The sequence below is a fragment of the Poeciliopsis prolifica genome, unplaced genomic scaffold (assembly GCF_027474105.1).
Source record: "Poeciliopsis prolifica strain line A6 unplaced genomic scaffold, Auburn_PproV2 SCAFFOLD005, whole genome shotgun sequence".
Classification (NCBI taxonomy): Eukaryota; Metazoa; Chordata; class Actinopteri; order Cyprinodontiformes; family Poeciliidae; genus Poeciliopsis; species Poeciliopsis prolifica.
Window position 1 is genome coordinate 2569226 of NW_026562380.1, and position 15075 is coordinate 2584300.

Below are 15075 nucleotides of genomic sequence, written 5' to 3' on the forward strand. Positions count from 1 at the left end.
AGCTGAAGCGTGGAACCAATGGCAAAATATAGCCTGTGTGAAACGTTTCCCTCGCTTTTTTTGAACACAAATAAATATCATCTGCTCAGTGATGTCTTCGGTGGTGGCAGGAGCATTTGGAGATTGGTCTGGTTTGTTTGATGAGAGATGAGAACGCCACCTGATGGGTTTTAACCTGCAGAGTTTCACATTAACACCGTAAAACACATTAGGTCAGAGACAGTGATAAAATGGGAAAATTTCCAGCAACCGTAAGTCAGGAATCATCCAAAAGCATGATGCGAGTTAACATGTCACATTGGACCACAGTTTATTATGTGCAGCTGGAAGTAATTTTTCTTCAAAATTAAAACAGTGGGTGATTCTGGGATGAAATATAACCATTTCACAGCAGGTTGTAAAAGGTCTAAAGAGATAAAGAGCTGCTAGCTCCAATAGGAAATATCAAGTTTGTTGGACAAAGACAAGAGTCAGCTAATCTTAGCACCTTAAAAAAGTATACATGCTGACTTGAAACTTTTCATATTTTGTCCAGTTACAACCTCAAACATGTTGTGAATTATTGGCATTTTATGAAATAGGCAAAGTGGTGCTAAATTGGGAAGCTTTTAAATATTTCACAAATTAAAATGTATAAAAAGTGAGATGCATTTGGATTTCTAGGTATGGGCCCAAGGGAACAAGGGATGGAAGTCAAACTATAGCCTCTACATGTGGGGAGCCCCTGCTAATCATGGCGTTACTCAACGCCCCAATTCCGGTAGCCTTTATTGGAGTTTGCAAAACCTTTTTTGTACATTATTTACATTTCCATACAATTATAACTGCCTGACAAACTCACCTAGTTTGTCTTCTATCAGCTTCTTGGAAGAATCAGTTTTGTCATGTGATTGCTAGTCAACTAGCTCCATAAAAAGTCATTGCAGATATATAAGTTCTGACAGAATGTGTCAGCTGGGTCTTCATCCTGGCATTCAACTGTTTGGATTGGTGTGCCCCAGCAGCTTTTAGATATTCATATGTTGGTGCATCTTAATGCGTAACTTCCTGTATATTATGTTGTGTATTTGCAGACAAAATGCAATCACCTCCAATCTCCAACTTTCGTTGATCCTCCTGTTTATCGCTTTCAACTTTAAACACACAACCAGGCCCACTGTAAGAAAATCCTACATCGATAAGGGACAATAATTACTCTTTCTCACACACACACATAAAGTCCTTTTCCTCAGCTGTACAGATTCACTATTTGAATACATTAGTAAAAACAGACACCCTCCCATTGTCACAAAGTCTTTTATCCCCATATTTCTGTTTCTTCCACCATCCACTCTGCTCCCACTCCCCCATCATTTCTCTCCTGTGCTCCTCTCTTCCACTCCTTCGTCCATCCTTCCATCTTGCCCTCCCTCTCTCATTACCTTAATTAGATCCAGCAGATGAACATCGTCTCGTCTGTTGGGGAGGAGGCTCGGCCTCGGTGATGCAATAAGGCTCATTTGCATCGGCAAAGTTAATTGCGGGAGCGGAGCAGGTGTATGGCAATAATGATCATCACACATGACACTCACCTGTGACCGTCTGTGTACGTGACGCGCACACACTGAGACACTGACTCCTGCTGCTGTGTGTGCAGGAGTGTGTGTGTGTGTGTGTGTGTGTGTGTGCATGTGTGTGTGTGTGTGTGTGTGTGTGTGTGTGTGTGTGTGTGTGTGTGTGTGTGTTTGTGTCCCTCCAAACTTGATCTGTACTCACAGTCAATTCCTGTTACTAAGTTGCTCTTCATAACTGATCCCTAAAGTTCTGCTGATGAAAGATCTAGTGTGGTAGCCACTGACATTGATGGGTGGAAAAGGTGAAAAAAGACTAAATTAAACATTTAACTTCTCATTCCTGTCAGTAACCAGCCAACATCATGTTTCGTGTTCATAATAACAGCTTGAGATGATCTGGGCTTCATCGTAAGCCAATTTGTAAGACGAATAAGATTTGTTTATGAACGGAAATATAAGTTCAAGTCCAATTTTACAAAGGATTGTTTCAAACCGACCAAAATACATTCCAGTTTGACCAATAGTATATAATATAATAAATAAAGCAAGACTTTATTTCAATGATAAAAGCTTAGTCTAACTTATAGTATTTTCAACTAATTCTCGATGTGTACTCTGAAAGGAAGGTTATCATTCAGCCAAATACACAGGATTATTTTATTTTATAGCAGTCTGGCTGATACTGTGCTGTAAGATTTGTAGTGCTTGGGGCATTTTCTGTTATGTTTCAGATTTCTTCATTTTATGAGCCGAAGAAAAACTTCTGCACTAAAATAGAATTGATTTTTTTCAGTGTGAGATTCAGCGGTGGGAAACATGGTGCTAAACAAGTACAAGTAATAGCTTACTAACGGTACTGATGAGGTTGACATGCAAGAAACGTGCACGTCAACTTGAGAATAAACATTTGCCTTACTTCTAAAACTTATCTAACTGCTTAATGTTGCAGGTTAACATCCTGTGAAAGAAACTGGATGGCGTTGCCATCACCCTTTGTCCTGGATGGATAACAGACCAGTTTCCAGGTTAGGAGGGCTAGACGATGTGACTCACACTTGAATTCTGCCAAGTTGGGTGGACAGGATGGTGTTAGCGGAGGTTGCACTTCTGTTAACAGTGTAAGATGGCATTCGCTGTGCATATTTAACACCATTTGATTCAACACCATTGCAAGCCATATTTAGATGCACTTAGGTGCGGCATTGCAGACACTTAAGAAGCTGAATTTAAGCTTTAATGTAAACTAGAAGTGGAGAATTGTTGCTTCTCTTTCCTATGTTTTCAGGTTGAATAATGTGTACATATTTTTTTGTGTTGTCAGCTGCCATGTGTTAAAATAAAGGCTATGAATACACGACTTTACAAAAATATTCCCACTTCCATAACATTTTTCATTTTATTCCACATTATAATCATAAAATTCAGTGTTTTTTGTGTCAAGATTGAGGGAAGCCTTGATGGACCTAAATACAATGCAAGTACAGAAACACATCATAATATATATACATATATACAGTGACGTCAGTATCGTGTTACAAAGTAATGTGTTATTGACGTTGGACTGTTTTTTCAGTAATGAGTAATCAAATGCATTTCTATTTGAAATCCAGCAGTTTATAGTTTTCCAGACAGAACACACAGAAACGCATACAAATTCTAAAGTTGTTTGGTTGAACTGTTGTAATCATTAAATCTCCCTTTCAATTCAACCTTATAAGTGGAGATACATTGTTGATGTTACCATTATAAAATAACTTGCAATTAAGAATTAGCAAAGCTTTCTGTAAGTTTCACAGATGGTGGAGCGTTCTTAACTTAGTTACTTTCCAAATCAAGTGATTACTCCGTTCAAGGAGTAATCAGTAATCCGAATAAAGTTACTTTTTCAAAGTCAGTACGCCATCACTGTATATATGTGATAAAGTTGAGTTATTTCAGTGGCACCCAGTACAAAACAAGACTTCAAATAAAAATAATTCAGAGTACTGCTAATTGCTGCCACTGTCGAAGTTTTTTTTTTCCCCCCCATTCTAATGTGATGTGTAACTTGATTCACACTGGCTGTAATTATAGTGACAGAAATAAGCCTAAATATCACTTTCTGAGTATTACACACTAATTTCAGTATAGGATGTTGTAGCAAAAACCTTAGTTAACTCTGCAGCCAATGCCTGCGCTGTTTTGCGGGCAAAGGATGCAAAAGAATTCAGAGAGGAGCCCCTGCACACATTTGGTTGCAATACAAAAAAAAAATTCAAGGATTGTCAAAGTGAAAATGTGATGATCATGCCAGATGGCAAGTTTTCAGCCACTTCAAAGAGGCTGGGATGGAGCTTTGTAGGCATTCTAGCGACTGTGCTTTCTTTCATGTGAGGGTCAGAGAGGTTCAGCGATGCTCCGTCTGAGCATCTTCATTAGACCGTTCCCTTCGTTACAGATTGTGATTTTAATTGTCTCAGTACTGTACACATATTGCATTTCTGGCAATGTTGTCTTTTTCCCTTCACGTCAACACTTTGCATGTGGAATAAAATGGTGCAATTTATTTTCAAAAGTATTTCTGGAGCCCAGTAACTTTTTAAGCTGGCCTACTGACTGTCACCCTGTAGTATTTGTTGTGATATATCAGTCATCCAACATTATTTAATATTTTTAGAATCATGCCACCCAATATTGCAACACAGTATAGATATGTATTGCTGTATTATGTTGCAACTTTGGCTATCTGGTTTTCATTTAGGTTAATTTATTTATATCAACTTATGCAAGTGTAACACTGAGATACTTTCTGAATATTACACAGAACACACATTAACAAGTTTTTCCTTCCCCTTCAAAGTTTTATTTATGGGAAAAAATAGGAAAGGCGAGTCCAGGTGAAGTAAGTGAGTATTTGAAGAGTAGTTAATAGAATTTTTCCAAATTTCTCCCGCGCTTCAAGAAGCGCGGTAGCTGGTGTGAGAGTTGTTTCCATAACAAAATTTTTAAGAGCTGGTTTGGTTTTCCACAGTCAGACAAATGTCTCATTATCCCTGAAAACAGATTTTCTGACTTATTGTGTCTGGATTCACCAAAATTTTTCAAACAGCCCTGTGTTTTTGAACAGTCTTTACAACACTGACTGACATTTTCCACAGCTGAAGCATTGTCCACATTAACAAGGAATTTTGTTAACTAACTTCTATTGCCACTGGATTTCTGGTTCACATGTAACTGAAGTTTTTGTGGAAAAACTGAGATTTCTAATAATGCTTTCTAACGTGGAGAGTTTTACAAACTCTTTGGCATATACTACGTGTGACCAATATATTAATAAAACCTCAGACAACTTTAAATGTTCTAAGTTTTTTGCAATTTCTTGGACATGGACACACTCCTAGAGTAGCTTTATCAGTGTGATAGTGCTCTCTACAATGTTTTATGATTTCTCCATTTGTGGTTTGTCCCAAAGATTTTCTGAGTATTTATAGTTTATACAACTTTATGGTCTGAACTGTGAAGTTCAAACTATAGCCTTATGCCATCGTGACTTCTATTAGTCTGATATGTAATTGTTTACAAATAACATCGCAGTAGTGCCTGGCACAGTGTTTGATATTTCCTTGAGCAGCAGAAATAAAATTACTTACCGCCAACTTCGTCTGTCTGGCTCATAGTTATCATGTGGAATAGTCAGTCAGGGAGCATTGAGACGAGCAGTGTAAATATGAAAGGGGGAAGGGTGGGTTTGGTTGTGCTAATGCAAATTTTCCTCCCCGTTGACAGGAGGATAAACAAGAACCGTTTTGACAAATTCCGCCTGAAGACTGTGATTGCTGTCAGCCCTGACCCTTGTGCCTTTGCCGTGTTTCCCCATAACTCACAATTAACAGAGACATTAGAGCATCCCGAGAGGACCGCCCGGCTTTATTTCCCTCCCCTACAGGAACCGGGCAGCAGCAGCACAAGCGAGGCCCCTGGACTCGAGCCCAATTCGGTAATTTAGCTGGAAAGAGTGATATCAAGACGAGAGGATGGAGGGAGGAAGTAGTACCCTGAGCACACTTTGGGGTTTTAGGGCTGATATGGATATGGCTGTGGTAATTACTTATTGCTTGTTATTGCTCGTGCTGTCACACCTGTGTCCGGGTAAAATGCCGGTGCAGTGCCGGAAGGCATCCCACAACATCTGAAGAATGTCAGAGATAACATCAAGCTGAATTAAGCAGGCTAGCGGCTGGGATATATACCTGAAACAATGCAAACCCCCCCAAAATCCCTCATTTGGCTGCTTTAGAATAATGCCTCATCCTCCGAAGGTTTTACTTGTTATGTGTTGTTTTGGACAGGTGAGTTTTGGCTCAGTCCTTTTATTTGGGAAATAAATGAGCACCTGTTTTTCGACGTGTCAAACTCAATCTCACGGCTCGTTAGTGGGGACGCTGCCCAATAACCCAGCTTTAGCGCCGCTTTGGCTCCTAATTCCCATCTCTAAGCTGTCACACAGAGTCATCGCCACAGTCATTCATGTTTTTATTCATTTCATATTTCATCATTTATTTATGGCCAAGCCAGTTTGGCACAGTACCACAAGATCCTATGACAGAAAGTATTGAAAGTCTGACCGCAGACAACAGTTTTTCACTTAAGAATTGCTCACCAGTGAGACTTAAGTCTGCTGCTTTTGAGAAAAGACACATACATATTTTCTGTCTATTATAACTTCTCTAAGTCTGTTACAATCTTATGGTAGTGTTAAAAACTAAAAAGTAAAGTTTTAAATTGTTTGCAGCTAAGTATAACTACTGCTGATGATGAAAGTCTGTGTGTGTGGTTGACAGTATAAAAGTTATGCATGAAACTACTTTGCAATACTTTGTTTTTACATAACTTCCACAAAAAATCTACAACATTTACAATTCCAAAGATCAAACTATGCAGAGAACCTTCTCAGTTGTTTCATTCGTCTCATGTTACAAATCTACATTGCTTCAGCGGCAAAATCCTCATTAAGAAAACTCAGAACATGGCATATCAGAGTTTAAATCTGCAGTAATCCAGGCAGTAAAAGCTGGATTAGTTCCTTTCTATGCGTGTAATTGGTCTAAAGTGCTTTGAAAGTAGTACTCTTTAGTGTTGAGGATGTTACTGAGTGAACAAGATTCATATTTTCAGCATGAGATGTTTAAAACTGAAGACGAAAGAAGAAAGATGTGAAAATCAAATTAAGAGACATATTTGCCAACTGGAGCTGGAATGAAAGGTTTTTCCTGAATGTAACAAAAGGGAATTGTTTCACAGAATGATATGGATTTGGAAACATTTCCTTTTGGAAATATTAGTCCATTCATCTGAAGAGACAAGAGATGTTTAGTGTGAAAAATGAACACAAATTTAAAGAAAATTCACACTGCCTTGTCCAGCGATGTTCATTTATATTAACCTGGATATGAGCTTTATGGATATATCTCATAAAGTTCCCAAAGATGTTTTTGTTTTGGGAATGGATTCATATGAATAAAGTGAACTAGCACTTCACATATACGCCTATTACTGCTCATATCCTTTTCACAGACCCCTGCTACTGAAAGAAAAGTTATTTACCCCAATTAATATTAAATAAATAAACATTTGTGTACATGTATTGTCATTATATCAAAGAGTGAGACTTCATAGAGGTGTTATTTCTAAAGTAAGAAGTGTTTGCAGTGTCAAAACATGTAAAATAGACCTCTGGTTTAATTTCTCTGCAATCTAGTGTCTTTTGTGGTTTCTTCATCAATTTATGAAATTTTTTAGTGTTTGAGAGGAGAAAAGGAGGTGCCCTTTACCCTCCTCTCATCCACCCCCTCACAGGTAACAGAGCTGTCACCCAGCCTTTAACTAGATCTGAAAGCATTAACACCCTCACCCTTCGTGCTCTCTCCCATGGGACCTGTGCCATGGGCGACAGCAGCTTTGCCCTCCAACCACCATCACCTGCCAGCACTTCCACATGAGGATGTGTGCCGCAGAGCTCCGCACACATTGGCAGGGGTGCCCCAAAGTCTCTCAGAGGCTCTGGCGTGGAGCCAGTCATTTAAGCCAAGGCCAACAATAAAAAGGGAGCCAGATAGAAGACAAGTGAACAATGTATGAATAAAGAAAGACAACATTTTATAATTTTTTTGTTCAGTCTTTAAACTATGTTCTTTATTTTTTTATTCATGGAGTGTCCCAGAATGAGTTTGTGAAGCCTGCAGAAATAACAGAGGAGAAACATTGGCTACAGGATCACAAACTAAGGATCATCTGCTCCGTTGCCTTCCATCTTTATTTCTCATTAACCTAGCTCACCAACAACAAAGACATTTTTTACTCAACAGACAGAATAAGAATGAGGTTAATAATAGCGATGGTATTCCTGATGAATTTTTGAAAGGATCACTGGTGACCTTCTAAGGGTTTTCAGTCCATTTTTTTTAAAGGGAAGATGCAGTACGTGCTACAAAACATGGTCTTGCAACTGAAGAACATTAGTTTTACTATGGTCATAAAAAGCTTGAATATTATTTCTATTGGATCAATTGGAAATATATTGGCATTTTGCTTACTGTTCTCAGATCAATCAGCTCATCCATCCATCTGGTGAGTTTGCTGGTTAATGATCATTGAATCATATTGATACAATGATCATTAACCAGATACTTACACTTTAGACAAAGTTAGGAAGTAACAACTAATGCTCATAAAGGACAAAATTTCAGCATCGAGCAGGATGAAATGCTCCATCATTTCCTTCTGGAGTGACCTTGGACTAAATAAAACTGTGGAGGTACACAGCATATTAGATGTATGTTGGAACAGAGATACATCGGAAAGTTTCAGGATAGCGACTCTGGAATTTGGTCTTTTAGATCAAACTCCAGAGTGTTTGATTTTCAACATGCTCTATAGTGAAATGTATTTAAGTAACTTAGGAAGCTTGAGAGGATAAAAATACTCCAATCTAACGTTCTTTTCACACCATTCAATTTCTTAACTTTTCTTAAAATGTCTTAACTAGATGATACACTGTGCAAATGCTCTGTGTGCACTGGTCAAAATTTCACACCCCTATTGCATGTACAGCATAAAACTTTAATCTATAGATCATTAGGTATGTAATAAAGTAAATCACCCTATGCTGATGCAGTGAATCCATGTAACATACATTTTTCAATAGGTCAACATGCATGACATGTGAATAAAACAGCTAACAACTTTAATGGAGTTTACTTTAATGCAATAAGTGCAACAATTTGTCTACATTTTAAAAACAAATTTATTTGTGAATAGCACATTAAGTAACCACTGGAGAACTAAAGGACTGTCTTGGCTTTGTGCAGGGCTTTGCTATAAGCCATTACAGTCTTTCAAAACAGTGTTGCACCATCTCCTGTTTCCTCTTGATAAGGTAGTTGTGACTTTGGGATAAAATAAATCACTATTTTGCCTGTGCAAAAAGGAAGGAGGTAAAAAAGAAAAAAAGTTTCAGTATTTTTGCTTGCATGTATGTAGCTGCTTGCCTTACCTCATGCTGTTTTATATTAAAGTGACTGTTTGGGGACTGAGGAGGGGGAGGAGAACTGGACAGATTCCGACGCATAATTTAAATTTAATTGGACTGGGCCTGACTGGCTAGGGTCAAAATGAAGAGAAAATCAGTCACATTAATCAAGATAAAATTATCAGCTGATTAATCAGTGTTCTAATTATGGTGCCAGTGCTTCTCTTCTTTGTTCTGTTTTAATTACTCTGCTTCATTGTCTTTTCCATATGGCCAGCATGTCCTCCTCAAAATGCCCAGTGAGCACAGACATGCAGACTTTGACACACATCAGCACTAACAGCGAAAATAATTAGTGCATGCTCAAATATGAAAATTGCCCTTTACAGAACCATCTTAAATTGGGAGTGTTCTGTCTTACACTTCTTTTTTCCTTGTCCTATCCTCTTCTGTTTCTTAAAATAAGGTCCTTGGTTATAAATGATAAAGGGATGTTTTATCTGACTCCACAAATTTGTTTCAAAACCAAACTACATTCTTTTAAATTTTGGATTATAGACACAACCAAATACAACAAATGCAGTTTGAAAAATTAGTTACTTTTTAAAGGGGAAAAGCTACCCATGTCAACCTAGAAAATTAATTTAATTACACCCCAAATCCCTGATAAATCATCAAATAACTGTGATCAACCAGATTCTTTGAGAAAATTGTCTCAATATGGCTGATACATATAAGAAACAGTTATTGGCATCTATCAGTTTTAAAAAGTTTTCAAAGCAATTTCTAGGGCTTTTGGACTAAAGTGAGCCACTGTGAGAGACATCATCCACAACTGAGGAAAATGAGGAACAGGGATGAACCTTCTCAGGAACCTTCCATTCATGTGAAAAATTACTCCAATAAATTACTTTCAACTTTTTCAGGAGGTCAAAGAAGCACTGAATATTTAAAGAACTGCAGACCTTCAGAAACAACAAGGCCCTCTTACGCTTATCAATAATGTCTAGATGTCCCTCAAGGCTTTTGAGAAAATATTCTGTAGACTGAAGAGACAAAGTTTTACTTTTTTGGAAAACTATTCTATCTATCAAACAAGAAAAACAAGGCGTCACCTTAAGCTCAAATGTACTTGGCTTGTACAACAGCACAATGATCCAAAGTGTACAATAAAGTGAACCTCTGGATGGGTTAAAATTAAGGTTTTGGAGATGGTGTGGCGTGATTTAAAAATGGCATTTATGCTCAAAAAACCCAGAATGTGTGTGAATTAAAACCATTGTGTGTGATCAACAATTCTTCACCACTGCCCAATATTTGCACAAACAATTTTTTCAAGAATATATTGTTGTATTTACATTTCTGTGCAGTTAATTAATCAAATAATATATTTTAGGTAGCAAATTTTTGAAGCTGGTAAATGAAATATTAGTATTTCAATCAACCAATATATTGATTCCTACTGGAGCCTCGCTTTATATCGCATTATCTGATATTGGTTTATACCTAATATGTTTCCATCATACTCAGATCATGCACTAACAGCCAGTTATCAGCGGATGTGGACGGCGATGTAATAAGTTTGTGAATAAAACATGTTCAGTTGCCACAGGGGCTCCACATTAGGGAGGGCAAAGTGGTGATTAGCCAACCCATCAGACTCTGCACTGTAATTCCCAACACTGCTCTTTCCATCTTTCTTGTTTTTTTCCTCCCCCCATTATTTTCCACTTCCTGTCTTAATTTTTCTAAACTTACTACTTATTACATTCCCCTTGGTTTTTATGTGTTGCATATTTTGAAATAAAAGGAGGCTTGTCCAGTAATATTTGAAAATCAAAAGAGTGTATATTTTGAGTAAAGTATTTTGTCCATTTCTAATGACTGATTAATAGATAAACTGTCACTTTCACTGAGCAAGCAAACTCAATCTGAGCAAGCAAAGATTGCTCAGATTGAGTTCCTCAAGGTTAAATTTTTGGTCCAATATTTACATGCCACGAAAAGGTTTAGGTGATCTTGCTTGACACAAACTAGACAGGCAACCTTCGTGCTTTTGTTTAAAATAAAAAAAATTAAAAAAAACTGTTGTATCATATATATTTTTTATATACATAATTTGTGAAAATACCCAGAAGTATTTTTACTCAATGCTGTCATACTGTGAGAATTTTACACCAGTTCATGGTTATTGGTGAATGAACTGAGATCTGTTTTAATGGTCATAAAAAAAGAAAAAGGTTGACAAAGCATTGGAGTGAAACAAAGATTCAGGCAAAAAAAGAGAGAATATATATATATATATATATATCCAAAGCTTTCACTGTGTTTTCTATTCATTTATAGAGACATGAATGTAGGTGTGGAGTCAGCAGGTTTCCCTTGTGTCCACATGCCAATGACATGTGCACAAGCGAAACATTTTTGCTCTGGTTTTATTGAGTTGTCAGTGTGCCTGAGTTGAATCAGGCTACTCACACCATCTCCGGCGACCGCCCGAGCCTCTCTGAATATGTAATCAGCTGCAGCAGTACAAGTGTCTCATGAATATTCATGATCTTTTTAATTAGGCGGCTCTCTTCACAGCTAGAAACCTCAAAAAGTTTCCTCCTCATCTGGCTCTATGTGCGGCGTGCGTGTGTGTCTCGTTGTGTGTGTCTTCCCACCAGTGCTCAGGTGAGGAATGAGGCTGCTGCGGGAAGAAAAGAAGGAGAAATTCAACACTAAGAGGAAGAAACAAACAGGAAAGGTGTTAGAATAGGTAATGTTTTTATTGTGATTTTAGAATAAGTATCTGCCGAACATTTTAACTGCCTAGCTAAAATGTTCACACATGAAGTCTACAATACTGACCAGTTTCAGGCCATCTTTTCTCAATAAGCAGTTGCCTTAAATATGACTTAAAAGATACTGTCCACTTTTCCTATGGGCTACATCTCTTCTATTTAATGTCTGCCTTTTGCTGCTTCCCCATTTGCTTCGGGAATTAGAACTTGGAGCAGGGAAATCACTTTGAAGAGAATGAAATAACTGAGCGACCTCTACCAGATTACAAACAAACAAACGAAATCTACCAGAAGAATTTTTGTAGTAGAATTACCCCATATCTTCATATTATTTTAAATACATAAGGAAAAAGTAAGAGGAAAACATAATTTTATCCTAATTAATTGAGAAAAGATAAGAAGGAATTAAAATCCATTTTAAGTAGGCTGAAGTTTTTTGAAATGTTGTAATTAGGTTTAATTAATATTTTAATTTTCTGAAGATCTTCATGATGATTTAAGGCATTAAGTTGGAGGAAGACAAGAACACCAAAACAATTAGCCTAACTGCTATTTCAGTTGTTTTTAGTATTGGCTTTAAAAAAAAAACTGAATTGAACTGAACTGAAATAAATAAAAAAGTTTGAGTTTTGTTTATGAGTCTTTCCACCAACACTTAGTCAGTATGATGATTAAAATACCTCTGCATCATCAGTAGGGTACTGGTTTGGCTTTGGCTCCAGTGTGAATTCATTATGATGCTGTACTTAAAGAGGTTCATCTGGTGAACAAAGAAGGTCACAAGCAGTAAAATGCATTCTAGTTAAATTCTGCTTATTTACTAAAGTGGGCAGCTGAGAGCCTGGAAGCTAACTGTAGGAGACTGATAGTAGTTTACCTGCTAAAGCAGCAAAGCAGTTGTCACTATTAAACGTCAGCTGACTGACGTGTTTATGATCGTCACATGTAAGCAGAGCAATTAGGTATTACAAACATTCAATCTCATAAGTGGCAGGAATGATATCAGAATGGTGTTTGGAAAAGTGTCTTTTTATAGGTGGAACTGGCAAGGGAGGATGACAGTTGGAGTGACACATTTCTCACAAATGTAGTTTAGATTTATTAAGAAGTACCCCTCCCCGCATTATATGTAAAGGCTCTGAGTGCTAAAATGTGTCCATGAGAATGACGTTTATGTGAAAATCAGTTTCAGCTTTTCACTGACTTAAAACAACTCCAAGGAGCTGCTCATTCGCAGCGTTGCTCAGCTGGGCTCACTTCTAAATCTTTATTGATTATGATAATAACCTAATTATAATTTGATTGCCCCTTTGAATAGATAAGTGATTATTTTCATTATTAGTGGTACAATGTGTGATTAGAAACAGCGCGGGTCCAATTTCGAAAGATTCTTTTCTGCTTGTCTCTGGATTAGGCAATTACAACTGTTTTGAGGTTCATGTTGCTCATTTTAATATTGATATTTTTGTCATTGCACCTGCAGAAGATCTGCTTTTCTCTGTAGCGCTGGTCTCATCTCTGTAATTAAAATACCTCAGTCACAGCGTGTTGAAGTTGCAGAGTCACAACCTAAACATGGAACAACAGCAGTCTCTTCTGGAGAATAAATGGAAGTGCAAACAAACAAATTCAGATGGTTTGACAGTGAAACCAGGTATTTACGCACACCATAGAGCCATAGACATGACTGCTTTCTCCAAAATTATTTCTATTTAATTGAAAACAGATTTCTTTTACAAATTCAGAAGTTTACATGCTCATTATATGGCATATTTACTTTTGAAACAACATGACTTTGAAGTCAAACATTTCAGGTATCCTAAAGTGGTCTATTTCATTGAATTTTCTTTCTGAGCTATCTGTGCAAAAACAGCAACAATCAATATAGTTGAGCTGTCAGTTTAATACATCAAACCTGCCTGGCTTTATTTAAGGCATCTGTTATGAGGTTATTATGAAGAAAATCAAATGATCAGCACACTTCACCATTTTGGTCTTCATGCCATCTATTACGAGCCAATGCTGAAAGGCAAACTGGCATTTTTACTGTAAAACCAACAGCAAGGGCAAGATCTGATCAAACCTTTAATACATACTTGGATGGCATCAACAGAGTTACTGGCGCTTTACCTTCCTTCTGCCAGCCATCAATCTGCAACTTCAGTTTTTTCTGATAAAGATTACAAATTCAAGTCTAACTTGAACTTTGCCAAGAGAGATTTCTTTAACCTTTCATCCATATCTGGATTTTAAGAAGGTGATTGATACCTTTCTGCCCTCATGCTTAAATTACTGTAATTTGTATAAATTGGGCTGGATAGAAATTGACTTTGTTGTTTGTCGATTTAATGTCAAACCCATCTTACCAACTTTTCAGTGGTGTATTTTAGAATATATTTTATCACTCTACTATTACATTTATTAGGGGGTCTTAAAGATGCAAATTATTTGAAACATGCATACTTCCACCAGAACTGTGAGATTATCAAATCAGCAATTCATTAGTCCCCTATTAAAAACAAAAGACCTTTTCAGTTGCTGTTCTAAAGCTGTGCAATAGCTTCAAGCCATATCAGTTCAGATATAAACTTCTGAAAACATATTTCTATAAACAAGCCACTCTGTCCTGTAGTGTAGGGAGCTACAACCTCATTCAGCCAAGGTTTTTTTTTTTAGATGTGGCTTATTAAGTTAAAATGAAACAGTGGACAGCACCTTTTGACGATTGGAGACACACACATCATACTTGTACCAACCACTATGTGCTTCCTTTTTCTCTAAGAGATTTTGGTCACTTACTGATTGATTGATTGATTGATTGATTGATTGGTGCATCACTGATGATCATCATTGACTTGGTGTTTGGAAAATGGGCCAACGTCCAAGGATACTCTATAGTTTTGCCTCATGCATAGGACCCACAAATCTAAGCAAATCCAATTTGCAAGTTCATCACTTGACAGCAAGGATACACATGAGACAAACAGCGCTTCACCCCCACACTTACACCAAGGAGGAATTTAAATTCTCCAATTACCCTAACATGCAAGCTTTTGGGCCGTAGGAAGATACTGGAATACCTGGAGAAATCCTACACCCACATAGGGAGAACATGAAAACAACAGTAAAAATGGCCAGACATTGTCTGGATTTTGAGAGGGGAGTTTTTAATGTGAGCCAACAGCCGTAACGGCTGCATCCCTGTGCAACCCTCATTCCACAACTATAG